The following is an 18,437-nucleotide window of genomic DNA, read 5'->3' as shown; positions in this document are numbered from 1 at the left end:
GACCTCGTATGGCATCTATGGAATTGCTGCAGAAAGGGAAAGAAAAATGCATTTACGGAGCTCGCCACCGCCATAAGCAAAACAACGCAGACACAAGTGTACCACTTACGTGTAATATTCCATTCCTCGGGAAATGGCAGAAACTCCGCGGGGACAACGTCAACAGTCCGTACTCGGATAAATCGGCTCATCCATCCTCGGTCCCCATATTCTTCGTCATCAACAACGAAGGGCTTGGTAGATCGGCACCTCAGGGTTAGCAGGCCTCGATGGTGAAAATGTCGGTACTGCCTGATAAGATGACTAAGGGTAAACTCGAGCCTTGCTTCCTCCGCAAAAGAATCTCATCATCATTACTATCCACCAAAACGACGAGTGAACCTGCGCCAAGGTAGCTCGATACATTCGACAAAAGTCAAGTACAGCCCAATCAAGGGGGCCCAGCGTGAAGGGGTACGTGTGTACGTTCAGAAACCACTCGGCACGATCCATGATGCTCTCTTCCGGGGAAGGTACCTACAGTACTACCTTCTCCTACCCATCCAAAATCTTTCCACACTGACTCAAGGTGCCCATCTCCTATTAAAGAGGTAAACTTTGAAGCATACTCCCAATGGCCCTAAATATTTGGGGGTTTTCCTGGCGAAAAGTTCCCCCTCGAAGCAAAATGTCCCGAGGATGGCTCGCCTGACACTGGCGGCACACCACCAACCAGGCAGGGACCAGAGGCAGAACTTCCTTCTCCTTGCCGAGCGGATCCTAGCGCAGCATCCGTAACTATAGTAAAACCAGAGTATTGGAGCGGGAATTTGAACGAGGGGTTCAAAATTAAAATAGTGAAGGACCTAACGCAGAAAAGAAGAACCCTGTGAAGGAGGATAGCTACTAAGGATGGCCAAATCCTCAAAGGAGAGAAGACGAACCTATATATAGAGCAAGCGTTGACTGTCCGCCTGCCTCAAAAGACGATTAAAAATACTGACTAAGCCATTATCGCTTTGGGAAGATGTACCGGCGGGATGTCCTCGGTCGTTTCATAACCATGTCATATAATTAACGTTGTTCTACGACATTTTGGGGATCAAAGACCACGACATCAACCAAGCCTACATATGGTACCCAATCTTGAGGATTTCCTCTTCCATGACCGAAGGCTCTAAGGAGCTATTAATATCATTATGAGTCTCGAGATGGTACCCGACCTCGAGGATCTCTGTCAAAGAGAAGATAGGCTCTAAGGAGCCATTAACATCATTACAAGCCTCGAGACGGTACCCGATCTCGAGGATCTCTGTCAAAAAGAAGATAGGCCCTAAGGAGCCATTAACATCATTACAAGCCTCGAGATGGTACCCGATCTCGAGGATCTATGTCAAAAAGAAGATAGGCTCTAAGGAGCCATTAACATCATTACAAGCCTCGAGATGGTACCCGATCTCGAGAATCTCTATAAAAAAGAAGATAGGCTCTAAGGAGCCATTAACATTATTACAAGCCTCGAAATGGTACCTGATCTCGAGGATCTCTGTCAAAAAGAAGACAAGCTCTAAGGAGCCATTAACATCATTGTAATCCTCGAGATGGTACCCGATCTCGAGGATCTCTGTCAAAAAGGAGATAGGCTCTAAGGATCCATTAACACTATTACAAGCCTCGAGATGGTGCCCGATCTCGAGAATCCCTGTCAAAACGAAAGATAAGATCCGAGGAGCTACTCATATAAGCCTGACCTCGAGGTGGTACCCTACCTAGAGGATTTCTGCTATTTGCAAATGCGGGTTATTCACCCGATTCTCTGGCCTTTGAGCTACCTAAGCCCGAGCTAATTTTCACTCGAAAACTACTAATGAAGCCTAAGGGCTATTCTTCGCCTTCGGATCAAGTTAAACGTCCTCTCGGTTACTTTAATCCATGGGCTATCCGAGTCCAGGCGTACCCTCATCCGGGGCCTATCTATAACGCCTTAAGTCTATCTTCACCCTGAGCTCGATACAAGTTTTCAGGTCGCCCGAGCTTGAGCGAAGTCTCACTCGGGGACTATTCGTGAAAGCCTAAGGGCTATTTTTATTCTCAGATGCTCAAGGAACTATCCCTCGAGGATTATCGATGGGGTCTAAAAGGCCTAAGTTTTGTTCTAAAAATTGAGACCTCACTCCCACTCGATTCGAAGTCGTCGTTTCCAATGACATAATTCTGTATCAAGTCAACCCGGGTTCGGTCCGAAGAACGGCAAAGGATCTTAGGAAAAATCATATTTACCAATCAAAAATCAAGGAAATTCCCTCGCCCAAGTCCGGTATTTGGACCAATTGGCAAAATTGCATGTCCTGATTCTTCACAAACAAATAAAAGAAATCCGGCATAAATCAGAGACATATTCAAGAAGCACTTTGCATTAATAAATGATGATTACAAAAGCCCACGAAGGGTCCTTACATATGGTTACAAAAACCCACGAAGGGTCCTTACAAAGAAACAAAAAACAACGGCTAAAAGTCTAAGCTACTCTCGGGGATACATCTTCGGCAGCCGTTTCAGCGAGAACCATTCCCTCGGGGACCCATCTCGACCTTCCAAACGATGTCTTCGAGAACCCCCCTCCAAAGCGGAAAAGGATGAAGAAGCAGAAAACGATGAAGAAGTAGAAAAAGATGAAGAAGTGGCTGATGAAAAATTTGTCAAGTATGGTTCTCGCCAGCACTACTATTGTGAAGCCACTTCTTGAGACGTTGCACCGGTGTGGGATGCAACAGTTAGTAGATGGCGCCGCCTCACTCCACGGAAAGCAAAAGGAGTGAAGCGCCGCACCGGGTAGCTAAGAGAGATGAGCAAAAGTTTGTAGTCCGCATGTCCCTTAATGCGAAGATAATTTGAGATTCCTCTCTCATTATTTCGGTCCAACAACAACAACAACAAAAACAAACCAGTGCGATCCCACTCAGTAGGGAAGGCTCTAGGAAAGAGCCATGGCATAATTGATGGGAACTCTGCCATGTGACCCTATGGTCACAGGCTTTAAACATGGGAAATAGATTTGGATGAGGAAGAAAAGAAGAGAGGAATGGAAGGCTAGTTAAGAGTGATTGAATGAAGTTTTGGTTTAAGAAGACTCCCATTTATAGAAAGGTGGCAGCGTAACCGACGGCGCATTCAATGCCTTTTTGGGAAACGTATTGACAGGCGCAATCAATGCCTTATGGAAGACGGATCAGTGGCGGCATCATTGCCTTGAGAAAATAAATCGGCGCTACATTGAATGTTTCTAGGAAAGACGTATCGATAGGACGCCTCAGTTATCGTAAAAGATGACATCATGAGCATGAAGTCATCGCAAAAGTCTCGAGAAGATCGGTGTCAAAGTCGTTTCTTATCATTTTAATCTGAGAAACACGGGGACTATCTGTATACGGTAAAATCAGAGAGCTCCATTTCATGATCATTAGGGCACCTCGTAGAGACCACCCCCGGGAGGCTCGGAGTTTGACCCTAAAGGTTTATAATGCTCGGCCCCGAAGCAGTATAGGGTAATGATTATGACGCACTAGCGGGAAGTTCTCAAGGGCATGATTAAAGCTGACCTAGTCTGTTAGGCTAGTTCATGCCCGTACAGTCGCATTAAATAGCTGTATCAACCTCATATCTTTGTAATAAATGCATTGGTACTATAATGGGATTCCCCTCAGCTATAAAGGGGACCCTTGTCATTTTGTAAGGGAGACAATATACAACTCACTACATTCAATACAAGAACAAGAACATTCTCTGCTTTCTAACTCAAACATACTCTCCATCTGATTCTATAGCTTACATTTATTGTCTTACTCATATATATTATATTTCATTAATTGTTCTTCATTTATTGCCCATTATTGGTCATAAAGAGCCGCCATCAAATTTATCATAACTGTTAACCCTTCATCAACTTCCCTTAGCCGGGAATCCGACTCGACCTCGAGGCCCGCGTATGCCAGCTCGAGGCCCCGATTTCCAGCCAGTCGGTTTGGTTATTACACTATCTACAAGCTCTCATCTTATCTTCTAATCTTTTACTTAACATCTATTGCCTAACAACTAGCATAAAAAAAGATCACATATTTTTAGACCACAAAATTAAATTTAATTATTACTACCATTTTCAAGGTAAACATGTTGCTAAGTGATTATTGGATTTCATGTATTCATGGAAAGCCTTTCTTTTGTATAGACCACTTTTTGTCATGATTACGATTAGGCAGTTTTTTTTACAGGGCCACTCTTTAGTGCCAATATCGATTACATTGGTTACTCACATACCAATAATCACAGTAATAAGAATAATAATACTTAATGATATGATTAACAACAGCAACAACAATGATAGCTTTATTGTCAGAATAATAAGAATAAGAATTAACAATAACAGCAACAACTATAACAACAAAAATATAAATTACGCCTCAATTCCAAACTAGTTGGTTGGCTATATGTATATCCATGTTGCATTTAGACCCGTCTCAATCTACTGTTTAAAATTTAGGTTCTCCTGCCTTTTACTTTGGTAGGTATTACTGCGGTTGCATTTCTCCAATTCTACCATCCTATTTTCATTCTATGTACAATATCTTCATCTATCGTACATAAGACAAATAATTGTTCAACACCAACAAATAATAGCAACAGGAATATTAACAACGATAACTATAATAACAATATACTAGTATTTTATTAAAATGCAAGGTGCACCAGATTTTTGTATGATTGTATTGTATCTGAGAAGCACGTGGAAGCCTTCAATTACGAATTTGTTGAACTAATTGAAAATGTATGTATATGATTTGCTTGAGACTGTTTCTAGGGATGTTTTTCTATACATTTACAAAGAAGCAAACAAAACTACCCCTTTTAAATGATGATCTTGATCCCATTACCGTTTTAATCTCGTTGTTTAATCTGGGGAAAACCCTTCACAGAAATCAAACTACATTACTTTCTGCAGCAATTGCTGAGATCTTCTAATACTCTATGAAGACTTTGTTCTTTTTATCCTGATGTTTTGCCGACTTTAGTAATTGTCACTACCTCATAATTGATGCTTTGTATTTTCTTTATTATTTTACTCTTATCTTTGGGAAAACTTACAGAGCATCTTGATGAATTGGAACAACTTTTAAATGGAATCGCTCTAATGAAAGAGTTGACTCCATGTACAACGGGCTATTTGGTCTATTTTGGCGTGTGCATGTCCACAAGAATATTTGCAGCATATCTTAATAAAATTGGCATCAAAGTTCGCCAAGTATGTATTTTTTTTATTGTATTATCTGTTCTTTCCTGCTGATGTTTGAATAAGCCCTCTACATGGGTGGCAAAATTAACCCAAACCCAATTGACCCGCGCAATCTGCTCAAGTTTAAATGGGTTTGGGCTAGAGCAATTTTGAAAATGGGCTATTTTGGGCTAGCCAAGTTAACCCACAAAAAATCGTCAGCCCAAATGGACCCATAATGATGTCCAACCTTGACCTATGGAGATACTCAATCTTAGAGTTCTACCTTGACCCATATTCTCATGTTTGGTTAGTCTTAATATTTGAAAAATATTTTTTCTTGAATTCGTTTTCTCCAATTGGAGGAAAATGTTTTCCCTATTAAGAGAAGGAAAAATAATATCCAAAACACTTTTTCAGCCTTCCCCATCTCCACCAACTCCCACCACCCGACAGCCCTCTCTCACCGCACTCATCACTACCTCCCCTCCCCCACCCCCAACCCCACATCACCCTACACTCTCACCCACCCACCACCAAACCCCCCCCCCCCCCTCCCGTGCAACCCTAAATATATGAAAATATTATTTAGATTACTTTCTTTTCATGACGTAGAAAAAGAATTTTCTTTCATTTCAACAGAATGAATATTTTCTTTTATGACGTAGAAAAAGTATTTTCTATCATTTCAACAAAATGATGACCTTCTTTTCATGAAGTCAAATGATTTATTTAACTACCTGTTGTTGACAAAACTAATCATCAAACATGAAAAAAATCTGAAATAAAGAAGAAACACATTATCACAACAGAAAGACAAAAAATAAAATTTATATCAATAAAATAAAGGATGGGTACTTAGCTATTTTTTCGGTACCACAATAAAATAAAATAAAGTACTCATTTTATTAAAATGAAAGAAAATACTTTTTTTACAACATGAAAAGAAAATATTCTTTTCGTTGAAATAAAAGAAAATACTTTTTCTGCAACAAGAAAATAAAGTACTCATTTTGTGAAAAGAAAATACTTTTTCTACATCATGAAAAGAAAGTTCTCTTTTTGCAACAAAAGAAAATACTTTTTCTACAACATGAAAAGAAAGTACTCATTTTGTGAAAAAAATATTTTTCTACATCATGAAAAGAAAGTACTCAAAATGAAAGAAAAATAAAATATTCATTTTGTTAAAATGAAAAAAAGAAAATATTCTATATACACATTAAAAGAAAATATTTTTTCTACAACAAGAAAAGAAAGTGCTCATTTTGTGAAAAAGAAAATACTTTTTCTACATCATGAAAAGAAATTACTCTTTTTGTTTATACAAAAGAAAATACTTTTTCAACACCATGAAAAGAAAGTACTCATTTTGTGAAAGAGGAAATACTTTTTCTACAACATGAAAATAAGTATTTATTTTATTGATATGAATGAAAATACTTTTTCTACGTCATAAAAAAATTATTTTGTTGAAATGGAAAAGAAAATACTCTATCTAACACATTAAAAAAGTGCTCCAAATAATATTTCTATTTAGGGTGAGGTGAGGGTGAGGGGGTAGGGTGGGGTTTGGGGTGGTGGGAGGTGGGTTGCGGTCGGGGTGGGGGGGGGGGGGAGTTCTAATTTTACTACTTTTTTATTATTCTAATCTTTGTTAGTATTATAAAAAGAAGAACTATCAAATAAAATTCTAAATCCATATTGAGGAAAGAAATCATTTGGCATGAATTGATATTTATTCCAAAACATAAGATAATTTTCATATATGCTTGTTTAAAAGTTGAGAATATTGCAAAGATTTGGGTCAATTTGGGTGGAATGGGTTACAACCCATTGTTTAGCACAAATTGACCCGGCCCTTTTGACCCAAGTGAACTTTGGGTAGGGTTGAGCAATGACCCATTTAATGATTCAACCCATCATGACCTGCCCAAACAGCCCATTTACCACCCCTAAACGAAGGAATCTCATTTTTCTTATATTCGAAAATCGAGTCGGGGTATGTTACTGCATATGCCTCATTCATTAATTTATCATGTTAATTGTTCGCGTTCTTGTCTGTTAACTTTAAATCTGCCATATGAATGTTGAAATATTATAGCCAACATTCAACGGACAGGTTCTGTTTACAAGGTAATTTATATTTTATAGTAAATGGTCCTTGGATTATTAATTTTATATTCGTAAGAAAGAATAAAACCACAAAAAGCAATAATTCTCCTCTCTCTCTACTCACCACCATCCTTGAATACTGCAAATAATTCACAGCAATGAATTCAACAATTACTGGGAGTTCACCTCATACTCCCATTCCACCTAATCCACGAGATATAGTTATTGATCATCTAATGACCAATAATCACTCCACCCCTATTAATCTAAGCGCTGCCTCTTTCAAAGACAAATTACTCTCCCAGGAAACTCTTACAGACGCCCCAATTAATACAAACATCAATATGTTTGATTATTCTGAGCCAATGAGGGGTGACTCCTTCCATGAACCTCTCTAAATTAAAACTAACTTCTCTGACAGAAGAAGACAAAGGAAGAATGTACACACCCTGGAAATTTTCCATTATAATCAAACTTCTGGGCAAAAGAGTCGTCCACCAGTACCTCAAAAAAAGATTCAAGACCTGTGGGTCGTTATTGATCTTGTATACGGTAAACATCAGAGGGTCCGATTTTATGGCCATTATGACGCTTCATAAGCACGTCTCCAAAGGCTCGAGGCACGACTCAAGGTTCGACCTCGAGGGTTCTCAATGTTTGACCCTGGGGCAGTACAAATCGGTGGTTATGATGGACCGTCGGGAAGTTCCCAAGGCACGTGTGTAAAGCCGACCAAGTCTACTAGGCTAGTATAAGCCCGTACGTGGCATTTAATGGCTATACCAGCTGCGTATCTTTCTAATAAATGCACCTGTACCATGTTGGGATTCCCCCTCATATATAAAGGGGATCCTTATCATTTTGTGACACATAACACACAATATTCAACACAAGAAGAAGAACATTCTTTGCTCTCTAACTTAAACATAATTTCCCTTGCTATTATTTACATTTCTTACATTTACTGAGTTTCATTAATTGTTCTTCATTTATTGCTCATTATTGATCATAAAGAGCCCTCATCAATTCCATTAGAACTGTTAGTTCTCTGTCGACTGTCCACAGCCTAACGTCTAGCTCAACCCCGAGGCCCCGTATAATCTAGCTCGAGGCCCCAATTCTCAGTCACTCGGTTTGCGAATCACATTATCTTCAAGCTCTTACTTTGTTTTTTAGTCTCACACTTAGCATCTGCTGCCTAACAACCAGCATAAAAATAAATCACGTATTTTTAGAACCACAAAATCAAATCTAATTGTAATTACCATTTTCAAGGTAAACAGTTTGGCACCCACCGTGGGGCTAAAATTAATAGTGATTGTTTTCTTGCTGGTTTACTACATAACGTAAATTATCTTTCACACTTTTTCTTGTCATAGAATCTTTGATTTCAGGTCAAAATGTCTAACTCAGTGGACGCACACGAAAGCAACGGTCTCGAGGACCATGGAGAGAATGGTGTAGCTATTCCGGGTATTGGTGTAACACCACGAAATCCTGAAGATACACCAGACTCGATTTTTGTCGACGTGGTCTCACGCAATGTCCAACACGTCGACATAAGCTCCCATACCAACAGGAGTATACTCCAAGAAAACCAATAAGAAGCTCAAAAAACCTTGGCTCGGGAGGAACAAGAGGTTAGCCTTCACGTCATCTTCGAGATGTTACAGGCATAGCAGCTGGCGATTGCTTAACTGCAAAGCCACCAAAAAACTCCGAGCACAGCGGCACCGGAAGAAGCTCCTCAAGCCGAACAGGTATAAGAAAGATCAAGCAATCACGGGTCAGCATCCTACCCTGCCATCATAAAGATGCTCGAGGACCTCACAAAGAGGATTGAATCGGACGAAAAGAAGATAGAAGCCAATGACAAAAAGGTGGAGACCTACAATTCAAGGGTCGATCAAATTCCGGGCGCACCCCCGATCCTGAAAGGTGTAGATTCCAAGAAGTTCGTACAAAAGCCATTCCCACAAAATATTGCTCCAAAGCCCATCCCGAAGAAATTCAGAATGCCCGATCTTCCAAAATACAACGAAACCTCGGACCCCAACGAGCACGTCACTGCTTACACTTGTGCAGTGAAGGGCAACGACCTGAAGGACGACGATATTGAATCTGTCCTACTACAAAAGTTCGGAGAAACACTTTCGAAAGGGGACATGATGTGGTATCACAATCTAGCCCCAAATTCGATAGACTCATTTTCCATGCTGGCAGGTTCTTTCATAAAGGCACATGCCGGTGCCATCAAGATGGCTACAAGGAAATCCTACGTCTTCAAAATCAAACAGTGAGAAAATGAGATGCTACGGGAGTTCGTATCTCAGTTTCAAATAGAGAGAATGGAATTAACATCAGTCTCCGATGACTAGGCAGTATAGGCCTTTAACCAAGGTTTGAACGAATGAAGCTCGGTGGCTTCGAAGCAGCTGAAGCAGAATTTGGTTGAATATCCCGCAGTCACTTGGTCGGATGTCCACAACTGATACCAATCAAAGATTAGGATCGAGGACGACCAACTAGGGGGCCCTCGGGCTCAGTATATCCTAGAAGGCTTCTGGTAAAGGAACCAAGGCCAAACTAGGAAAGATACCAACCATAGACCGAGGATAGAAGAAACACCCTAAGGTGTAACATACCCCGAAATGATCGAAGGACAGTTCGAGGTCAGAATCCTCGGGGACTCGTAAGCAGAGCTGGATTCAACAGACACACAGGACCGATAGAGGCACCGCGCTTGTCTGAATACAACTTCAACGTTTACGTTTCGGACATCGTATCTGCCATCGGCAAAATTAGAGACACCAGGTGGCCAAGACCTGTACTATCAGATCCGTCGCAGAGGAACCCTAACTTAGTGTGCGAATTTCATGGCACACACGGTCATAGAACCGAAGATTGCAGACAGTTCCGAGAAGAAGTAGCCCGACTACTCAGCAAAGGGTACCTCCGATAGTTCCTTAGCGACCGAGCCAAAAATCAGTTCTGGGAAAGAGAGGCGAATAGGAAAAATGAAACAGATGAGCTGCAACATGTCATCCACATGATCGTTGGAGGAATCGACATCCCAGAGGAACCCATTGTCAAAAGAACAAAAATATCCATCACCAGGGAGAAGCGAACTCGGGGTTACATACCCAAAGATGCTCCTACATTCGGCGACGAGGACATCGAGGCCCTATCTCATCCTCATAACGATGCCTTGGTAGTTTCTTTTCTTGTGAATACATTTCAAATTAAGAGTGTGCTTGTGGATCCAGGTAGCTCAGCCAACATTATCAGTTCGAGGGTGGTGGAGCAACTGCTCAACCAAATTGTGCCCGCCTCTCGTGTCCTCAACGGATTCAACATGGAGAGTGAAACAACCAAAGGAGAAATCACCCTCCCGGTCAATGTGGCTGGCACAACCCAAAATGCCAAGTTTCATGTCATCGAAGGAGACATGAGGTACAACGCCTTGCTCGTAAGGCCATGGATACACTGCATGAGGGCAATACCATCAGCTCTTCATCAAATGATCAAGTTTCTGCCAAAGGACGGAATAAAAACTATATACGGAGAACAACATGCAGCAAGAGAGATGTTCGCGGTGCACAATGTGGCACCGACATCGACGCTTTCAACATCGAAAAAGCCAAAGGATAAGCAAACGGTAAAGTAGCAATCACGAGATACATTCTCGGCTAAACCCGACTAAACGAACAAAAGACCGTACCGCATCCCCGGAGAAAACGGTTGAATCTTATCGAGGCTCGAAGCGCCATCACTACTAAGGTATAATCATCTCCCTTTTTATTTACGTTTTATACCTACCTATGTGCAGGAGTCCGATTAGAACGATCGAAGCACTCCCCAGCTTGAAGACCTTAGGTTTTAAAGCATGCGATGCACTCTTTTCCTTCGACCAGATTTTATCCCAAGAAGGATTTTACCGGCAAGGTTTTTAATGAGGAAACATCTATATGCTACCTAAGGAGAACTTAACAAGTATTCAAGGCTTCTCTTCAATCAAACACGAATACTGGGGAGCATCCCCCCCCCCCGGGAGATCACCCCCTCGAAGAAGTCAAGATGAGCCAAAAAGGGTCTCAATAGGAAAATGATGTATCGGGCCAAACGATCGAATGAACCGCGTCTGTATAGAATAATTGAACCCTTGACAACGAAAACATGTATACTTGTGCCAAGTAATCAAGGAATATTTTTCCATCAAAACACTTTGCGCTTCAAAGAAATCCCCTATTATTTCAAGAAACGGCTCCAGAGCCAGAAATTTCCCGAACACTCGGGGACTGACTCAAAAACTCGAAGTCGTAAGACCTCTGGGCCGGAAACTTCGAGCTCGTAAGCCCTCAATGAGGCAACATCAAAATATACAAAAAATGGCTCCTGAGCCAAAAACTCTTGATGACTCGGGGACTGACGCCGACGGTAACCTCATCGAGATATCAAGAACCGGAGGCCATAAGACCCCATACGGCCAACCTCGAGCCCGAAAGCCCTCCACGTGGCAATATTAGGAAATATAAGACCTCCACGAGGCGTTATCAACAGTGTAAGACCTCAAGCCAAGCATGAATTATACTTTTGCCAAGTAACCTATCTGTAAGACCTCAAGTAAGGCATGTTCAAATTTATTAGACCTTGGAAAAGGCATAACCCCAATATTAAAAGTTAAGGCTATATATTCGACCTTGTAAGAACCCTAAAAAGGCATACCCTCGATATAGACGCCGAAGCTACTTCACTCGGGGACTAAAAGGCTACGGCCAAATACGATGACTACGATCACAAGGCTGTACCAGCCAAATTAACACGACTCGGGGACGCCCGACCTTCGCCATAAAACTCATAGGCCTTCAAATTACATCAAAAATACTTCAAAAAGAACCAGTTAACTAGGCTACCCTGGGCATAAGCAAAAGAGCCTTGATCACATCAGCTCCATACAATAAAAAGGCTTCAAAACAATTCATCCATCGAGCGAAACCTCGCAAGGTGTTCGCCCATCATCACATAACGGCTCGCAATCGAGGTTCTTATCGAACCGTTGAAGAGTCAGACAAACAAAAAAAACTTTAACGAGGGAAAAATAAAGCCTAAATTAATGGTCGTACCGACCCAACGCGTAAGAGCCACTGTCGCCAGCTTAAATTAAAGGTCGTACAAACCCAATGCATAAGAGCCACTATCACTAGCTTAAATTAATGGTCGTACCGACCCAACACGTAAGAGCCACTATCGCCAACTTAAATTAAAGGGCGTACCGAGTCGACGCGTAAGAGCCTAAGAGCCAGCTCAAAATTCAAAAGCCTAACAGGCCTCAAGGATGATTTACAAACCTAAGGGTTTTTGCCTCGAAGTCCAGTTCACCTGGCCAAACATCGACAAACGTATAAACTCAAAACAAAAAGAGACGTACACAAGCAAAGGGAAATGCATGAAAGATGAAACCAAAAGGCTTCCTTTTATACGTATATACAAAGCTCCATTTACAAAGTTCTCTAAGAACACTATGCAAAGAATCAAAGAGAAAAAAGCCTAGTCTATTTTCCCCTTGAGGACTACGGCCCCATCGGCCTCTTTTCCATTATCTTCGGCATCAAACACGAGGAACTTGGTGTCGTCTTCATCCGCCTTGGCCCGCTATCTCTTCTGAGTGATCGAAGCCCCTAGCATGGATCTCTTGGAGAGTTTCCCTCTGAGATTTGCACCGGGCATACTCATTGCTTCTGCTCTCTCGATCGGAAGCCCTTCTCAACCCAGCCCGAGCATCGGCAACGTATTTTAAATAAACAACTACTTTTTTGTCAGCCTTAGCTTGAATCTCTTCAGCTTCAGCTCGAGCATCCACGACCTCGACCTTCATCTTCAAAAGCTCAGACTTGATCCTTGCAATCACGCTCGTCTGGACCGAGCTGTTTTCATGAGAAATCTGGAGTTGCACCTCAAGGGCAGAAGCCTTGGTCAAAGCATTCTTCTTGGCCGCAACTTGGGCATCAGCCCGAGCCTTTAGCTCATCACATTCACACTTGGCCTGACCAACTTCGCCCCAAAGGTGTTCCAGGTCCTCTGTCATTCTCTGCAACTGAAGTGTCAAAACGTTAATCTCAGAGGGTAGAAGAAGAAACATGCACCCCCTCGAAACAGAGGTTACCTGTCCCTCGAGGTAGCTTTCGTAGTTTCGGCTTTGACTCGCCTTGTGCCGCAGGTATACCAACTCCTCTGCCTTTTATACATAAAGAAGCCTAAGAGATTTCTCCCCGTCCAAGACTTTTCGCAACCCGACTTCACGGCGAAGCAGCTCGACTGAAGCTTGTCAAAGGCTTATGAAAAAGGAGCTCAATAAGAAAATAAAAGTTCAAAATCGAAAAAACAATACAATCGACCAAAACTCACCATAGAACAGAGCCGCTGAGCCTCCTCAAAAGTCGAGCGTACATCTACTGGCCTGGTCTCATCGGCCCCAGTAGAAGCGCTCCTAAACAAAATGTGATCGTTCAAGACCTCGCTTGAGTTAGGCGGTCCCTGGCCTCGAACATCCCTCGAAGTACCTTCGACGGGAGAAGAAGACGGCGCCAGAAAATCCTTGTACCTCGAAGTACCTTCAACGGGAAAAGAAGACGGCGGCAAAGGAGGAACCATTTTTGTGAGGCCACAAGCCTCGAATGTTGCAGGCTCACCTGATACACCTTCTCTAAGCCTCTGGGCAGGACTTGCCTCGCTATGAGCACCTTCACCCTTCAAGGGTTCCTTCCGTTTGTTGTTATTCCTCGGTCTCGAAGCCGACGATCCTTCATTCTCTCCGAGGGGGCACGGCCTCATCTCAGAAAATTCCCCAATGCCTACGGTGGCGAAGTTAACACACGTCAAGGAAAGTACCTTTCAAAGAAAACAAACCACACAGCACGTACCGTGGTTGTTTTGCCTCCCATCTACCCGTGGACAGATCTCGCCACTTACGCTCATCATAGGTCGAGCAGGATGCCAACTTCCGAGCCCAATATGTCAGGTCGGAGACCACGTATGGCATCCACGGGATTGCTGCAAAAAAGGAAAAGAAAGCGTCTTTACAGAATCTGCCTTCACCATGAGCAAAACGATAAAAACACAAGTGTACCACTTATGTGTGAAATTCCATTTCTCACGAAATGGCAGGAACTCCACGGGGATAACATCAACAGTCCATACTTGGTCGAATCGACTCATACACCCTCGGTCCCCATCTTCTTCATTGTCAACAATAAAGGGCCTGGCGGAACGACATCGCTAAGTTATCAGACCTTGGTGATTAAAGGGCCGGTACAGCCTAATGAGATGGCTAAGGGTGAACTCAAGCCCGACTTCCTCCACAAAGAACCTCATCATCAATACTACCCTCCAGAACGACGGGTGAACCTATGCCAGGGTAGCCCGATATCTTCGACAGAATTTGAGCACGACTCTATCAAGAGGGCCCAACGTAAAGGGGTACGTGTATACGTTGAGAAACCCCTCTACATGAGCCATGATGCTCTCTTCCAGGGAAGGTACCTGCAAACCACCTTTTCTCCCCATCCGGAGTCTCTCCTCACTGCCTCGAGGTGTCCCTCTCCTATTGAAGAAATGAACCTCGATGCATACTCCTAATGGCCCTGAACATTGGGAGGACTCTCTAACGTAAGGTTCCTCCTCGAGACAAAACCTTTCGGGGCTAGCTCACCGGATGGCGGCGGTGTAGCACCAATCGAGCGGGAAGCAGAGGCGGAACTCTCCTCTTCTTGATGAACGGGTTTGGGTGTGGCAGCCATGACTGGTGGAACAAGAGAAAGGAAACGAGAACTTAAGAGAAAGCTTCGAATTAAAATGATAAAAGAGCTGACACAAGAAAGAAGAACTCTATGAAAAGGGATAGCTACTCAAAATAGCGGAATCCTCAAAAAAGAGGGAAACAAACTCATATATAGAGCAAGCAGCGACTGTCCGCCTACCCTAAAGGCCAATTAATGCTAGCTAGGCTATTGTCACTTTTGGGGAGGTGTACCGGCGGGATCACCTCGATCATTTAATGGCCGTGTCATACAATTGACGATGTCGCACAACGTTCAAGGGAACAAAGCCCCCTGTATCAACATAGCCTCGAGATGGTACCCGATCTCGAGGATCTTTGCTGCTATAACAATGGGCTCGAAGCAACTACCCGCATAAACCTAGCCTCGAGAAGGTGCCCGATCTCGAGGATCTTTCTAGATCCGAGTCAGTTACCACTCGAGGGTTATTAATAAAGGCTCAGGGGCTATTTTCGCCTTCACTTCAATCTAAACACTCTTTCGGTTACTTTAGCTCAGGGGCCATCCGAGTTCGAGTGTATCCTCACTCATGGTCTATCTATAACACCTTAAGGATATCTTCATTTTAAGTTCAAAGCAAGTTTTCGAGGCCGCCCGAGTTCAAGTGAACTCTCACTTGGGGACTATTTGAAAAGGCCTGAGGGCTGTCTTTATTTTCAGATGATCGAGCAAATTCATCTCTCAAGGAATACCAACGGGGCCTAAAAAGGCTAAGTTTTGGTCTAAAATTCAAGGCCCCACTCTCGCTCAATTCGAAGTCAGGAGTCCCGGTGGCCTAAGTTTGTACCAGGTCAATCCGGACTTAGTCCGAAGGATATCAAAGAGTTTTAGGAAATATCGTGTTAACCAATCAAAAACCAAGAGAATACCCACGTCCGGGTCTAGTATTCGGATCGATCGATAAAGTCACATGCTCGGATTTTTTACAAACGCAGGCAAAAGGAAATCCAGCACAAGTCAAAGACAAATTGAAGTAACATTTTAAATATATATAAACGATGATTACAAAAGCCCACGAGGGGTCCTTACACAGAAACAAAGAAGAAAAAAATAACAGCTAGAAGTCTAATCTACTCTCGGAGGTACATCCTCGGGAGCAACATCTGCAAGAACCATTTCCTCGGGGATCCCATTTCGATCTTCAGAGCGGCGTCTTCAAGAATCTCCTCTGAAGCAGCAATGGATGAGGAAGAAGGCTATAGCCTATCAAAGAGCAAAAGCTTTTAACAGGCATGGAAAATTGTGGCTTGGTGAAAAATTTGACGAGTGGGTCTCGCCAGCACTACCATTGTGAAGCCACTTCTTGAGACATTACACCGGTCTGGGATGCAAAAGTTAGTAGATGACGCCACCTCACTCCGGGGAAAGCAAAGGAAGTGAAGCGCCACACCAGGTGGAAGTTAAGAGAGATGAGCAGCAGTTCACGGTCCACATACCCTCTGATTCGGGAATAATTTGAAGCCCCTCACTCATTATTTCGGCCAACGATAACAATAACAACAACAAACCAATACAATCTCACTCTGTAGGGAAAAGCTCTGAAAGAGAGCCATGGCATAACTAGCAAAACCGTTGCCGTGTGACCTTACAGTCACGGGCTTGAACCATGAAAAACAGAGTTTAGATGAGGAAGAATAGAAGAAAAGGGTTAAAGACTATTGAAGAATGAATGGATGGAGTTTTGGTTCAAGAAACCTCCCATTTATAGAAAGGCAATTGCGTAACCAAAGGCGCAATCAATGCCTTTGGGAAACGTATCGATAGGCACAATCAATGCTTTTTAGGAAACGGATCGGCGGCGATATCACTTCCTTTGGGAGAATGAACCGACAGTATATTGAATGCTTCTGGGAAAAGGGACTGATAGGATGTTTTCAGTCACTTGGAACACTGACATCACAAGCATGACGTCATCGCAAGATGCACAAAAAAGTCAAGAGTTCAAGACCATTTCTTATCATTTTCGTTCCAAGAAACGCGGGGACTATCTGTATACCGTAAAAATCAGAGGGTCCAATTTTATGGTCGTTATGACGCTTCATAAGCACATCTCCAAAGGCACGAGGCACGGCTCGAGGTTCGAACTTGAGGGTTCTTAATGTTCGACCCCGGGGCTGTACAAATCGATGGTTATGATGGACCGTCGGGAAGTTCCCAAGGCACGTGCGTAAAGCTGACCAAGTCTACTAGGCTAGTATAAGCCCGTACCGTGGCATTTAATGGCTATACCAGCCGTGTATCTTTGTAATAAATGCATCTGTACCATGTTGGGATTCCCCCTCAGATATAAAGGGGATCCTTATCATTTTGTAACACATAACACACAATATTCAATACAAGAAGAAGAACAATCTCTGCTCTCTAACTTAAAACATATTCTCCCTTTATCCTATTACGTACATTTATTGCTTACATTCACTAAGTTTCATTAATTGTTCTTCATTTATTACTCATTATTAATCATAAAGAGCCCTCATCTAAGCCCTTAGAGTTGTTAGTTCTCCGTCGACTATCCACAGCCTAACGTTTAGCTCAACTCGAGGCCCCGCATAATCTAGCTGGAGGCCCCGATTCTCAGTCACTCGGTTTGCGTATCACATTATCTTCAAGCTCTTACTTTGTTTCTAGTCTCATACTTAGCATCTACTGCCTAACAACCAGCATAAAAATAAATCATGTATTTTTAGAACCACAAAATCAAATCTAATTGTAATTACCATTTTCAAGGTAAACAAATCTAGGATCAGAATTTTATGTAGTTAAGTTTACTAAAGAAGAAAACATGGCAAAGGCTCTACAACATGGCCCTTGGTTTATCAATGGGCACTACCTCTCTGTTTGAAAGTGGGAGCCTAATTTTTTTTGCTGGCAAAGCTAAAGAAATCCACTTAGCAGTTTGGGTTCGCCTTCCACAATTACCCATAGAATTCTACGATGGAATAGTGCTTGGAAGGATTGGAAACACAATTGGCGAGCTGCTATCTATCAATGATTGTACAAGCTCAACATTCAGATGAAGGTATGCGAGATTATGTGTGCAAGTACCATTAGACCAGTCGGTCCAAACTGCAATTCAAATTAACTCTCATATTCAATAACTCCTGTATGAAGGGGAGAATTTTTTATGTAAGGCCTGTGGTAGACTGGGTCACACAACACCATCATGCTCCTACTCTACAATGGACACACTAAAGCAGACACAAGAAGGCCCTTGGGGTCATCTCCTCCAACTCCACAAGCAA

At 42.5% G+C, this 18,437-nt stretch overlaps 1 pseudogene; it reads left to right on the top strand.

Moving 5' to 3' along the window:
- Positions 1–278: 278 nt before the first annotated feature.
- Positions 279–18,437, top strand: part of LOC109205905 — a 39,777-nt pseudogene continuing 21,618 nt past the window's right edge.

This window comes from Nicotiana attenuata, unplaced genomic scaffold (genome assembly GCF_001879085.1).
Source record: "Nicotiana attenuata strain UT unplaced genomic scaffold, NIATTr2, whole genome shotgun sequence".
In the NCBI taxonomy this organism is placed as follows: domain Eukaryota; kingdom Viridiplantae; phylum Streptophyta; class Magnoliopsida; order Solanales; family Solanaceae; genus Nicotiana; species Nicotiana attenuata.
This window is presented reverse-complemented; position numbering and strand designations above follow the sequence as displayed.